General features: G+C 40.2%; 1 pseudogene; it reads right to left on the minus strand.

Moving 5' to 3' along the window:
- Nucleotides 1-429: 429 nt before the first annotated feature.
- LOC118610438 lies at nucleotides 430-548 on the minus strand (annotated as a pseudogene).
- Between the last annotated feature and the right edge of the window lie 2,546 nt (nucleotides 549-3,094).

A 3,094-nucleotide genomic window follows, 5' to 3' on the forward strand; every position in this document is an offset into this window, starting at 1 on the left:
GCAACTGGGCTACCCACATATTAGTCTATGTAAATGGAGGCTTGGCTTTAGGCAACAGTTTGGCTTGAAAAGCATTTCATGTTTAAGAACACACTTGCTGCCCTCTATAGAATTCCCGTTCTGTCTCCTTTTCTCCCTCCCTTTCTCCTTTCTTCACTCCTTCCCTCAGCAATAAACAGTAAGTTTGGTCTGCCTAGTTATGGCTGCTATTGATCCTAATGGTAAAGTATGTTAATGTATGTTTCTGACATGTTTAATGTTGAAAAAACACTATCCATTTGGTTCAGTTCTTTCTTTCTTTCTTTCTTTCTTTCTTTCTTTCTTTCTTTCTTTCTTTCTTTCTTTCTTTCTTTCTTTCTTTCGTGAGGCAACAGATTGCAAGGATCTTATCAGCTTACAGTCCCTTATTTTTTTATTTTTTATTTTTTACACCTACAGCACCTGATATTCCTAGGCAGTCTCCCATCTAAGTACTAACCAGGCCTGACCCTGCTTAGCTTCCAAGATCAGACAGGATCGGACTTGTTTAGGGTAGCATGGCCATAGATTGGTTAAGTTCTTATTAATTCCACAGCCACTTCTTCTCTTGATAGCTGAAGGAAAATCTCATCCTGTTCCCCTTCTTAACCACTTGTGGAATTTCCCACACTCAGTGAAGGGGAAAGAGCCTCAACCGTGAAGAGAGCAGGGAGACCTCTGGGAGACAGGGCAACAAGTGGTGAGAAGACTTAAATATCTTTCACAATCCCAACAGACTGCTATCTCCAGGACTAGGACCATGTTGTTTTTAAAAATAGACTTTATGTTTTATTTTTACTTTGTTTAATTTTTTTGATTAGTTCGTTCTTTTTATTCCTTAAATTTCTCATATAAGGGAAATTATATAGTGTTTATCTTTCTCTATCTGACTTAAATACCTTCTAGATCCATCAAAGCAATATCTTTTTCCATTCCCTTCCTTTTCATATGTAGGAGTCTTGTTTTCTTATCCTTTTAGCCACTCTATCTTTTGGTTGGAGCAATTAATTCTTTTTCATTTAAGGTACTTATTGATAGGAATGTAGTTGTTACCATTCTTTATTCCTGTTTTTGATACATGTTCTTTCTTCTTAAAGAAGTCTCTCCAACATTTCCTGTAATTCTGGGTTGGTGGTGATAAACTCTTTTAGTTTATTTTTGTCTGGGAAGCTCTTTATCTGCCCTTCAACTCTAAATGATAGCTTTGCTGGATAAATTATTCTTGGTTGTATATCCTGGGTTTTCATCCTGTTGAATATTTTTTGCTAAACCCTTCTGTCCTGCATAGTTTCTTTTGAGAAATCAGCTGTCCATTTTATGGGTTTTCTCTTATAAGTAACTATCTGTTTTTCTCTTGCTGCTTTTAAAATTCTTTCTTTGTATTTAACCTTTGGCATTTTACTTATGATGTATCTTGGTGCGGCCCTCTTTGGATCCCTGATTTTTGGAATTCTTTGAGCTTCCTGGGGCTTCATGTCCATTTCCTTCATGAGGTTAGGGAATTTTTCCATCATTCTTTCTTCAAACAGCTGTTCAACATCTTGATTTTCTTCCGTTACGCCAATCAGATGAATATTTGGAACCTTAATAGTGTCCCATATCCTCCTTGAATTATTTTTATAGTCATGGCATCTTTTTTCTTGCCATTCTGATTGAGTGTCCTGATTGGCTTTCCTATCCTCTAGATAAGGCATTTGATCTTCTTTATGCACTTTGTTTATTCCTTTGTTTATTCCATTTAATATACTTCTCATCTCAGATAATGTGTTCTTCATTTCAGACTGGTTCCTTTTTATAATTTCAACTTCCATTTTTATGTTTTTTATTTCTTTGTTAAAGTGCTCACTGAATTTATCTACACTTCCCAAAAGTTCATTGAGCATCTTTCTGATCAGTGTTTTGAACTCTGCATCTATTAGATTACTTGACTCCATTATATCTAGATCTCTGTTCTATTCTTTCATATGATTTCTGCTTTTTTGTCTTCTCATTTTGGTTGCCATTCTGTGTCTGTTTCAATACACTAAGCAAAGCTCCTAAGTCTATTGGTTTTAATAGTGTGGATTTGGGAAGTATGTGTCCAATGGCACAGTCAAGAGGGGTTCAGCTATAGGCCAAACTTAGCCCAAGCCTCTATCCTTGCTGTTAAGATTCAGCAAGAATCCACAAATGCTATACTTATAGTTGCCTCAAAAGGCCACACCAGAAACCAAGGCCAGCTGCCTCCTCCACCCGTGTGAGTTTCAGCAAGGAGCACCTGACTCACTGAGGATATAACTGAATGTGGCTTGGGTGGGGCCCGAGTTGGGGTAGGCGGGGTTTCAGGGAATGCCATGGGTGGAGCGACCTTTGTTTTCCAGTTTGATGATGTCTTGGCTATGGTGGCACTGTCTGGCTCACTGGTAGGAGGGAGGGCTCAACAGGAAACAATGGATACCGCTGGCACTTCTGTACCGAGTGTGTCTTGCCTTGGCCCTCACCCTGACAATGTTTCCTTGTAAGTCCCTGGTGCCCCCTGCATGCAGCTGAATCAGTAGCCCTGGTTGGTGCTCAGAGAAAGCAGGTCCATCACCACAAAAATCCGCTCGCAGACACAGCCCCTTTAAGAGGCATCTGCTACTGCTGCGACCTCCATCTCACTCAGGACTGGGCAGCCCCACATCCTCACCCCATCCTACCTTTTGCCATTGCAGGGTGCTTTCTTGGATTTCTCTGTAGTTGTATGGCTTTTTCATCTGGATCCCAGGTGATTTTTCCTTGCTGCTGCTCCTGTTTCCATCACAACTTTGATTTGGTCACCAGAGGGATGAACAGATCCTCTATCATCTACGCCATTTTTTTCTCTCTTCCTCTAAAATAGACTTTATGTTTTAGATCAGTGTAAGATTCACAGCAAAACTGAGTGGAAGGTACATAGATTTTCTATCTACCTCATGCCCTCCACCCCCACACATAGCCTCCAGCACTATCAGCATCCCTCACCACAGTGGTACGTTCATTACAATAAGTGAACCTGCACTGACACAGCAGTACCACCCAGCATCCATGGTTTACATTAGGTTCTGGTACTGCGGTT

The sequence above is a fragment of the Rousettus aegyptiacus genome, unplaced genomic scaffold, assembly GCF_014176215.1.
Source record: "Rousettus aegyptiacus isolate mRouAeg1 unplaced genomic scaffold, mRouAeg1.p scaffold_m13_p_12, whole genome shotgun sequence".
Classification (NCBI taxonomy): Eukaryota; Metazoa; Chordata; class Mammalia; order Chiroptera; family Pteropodidae; genus Rousettus; species Rousettus aegyptiacus.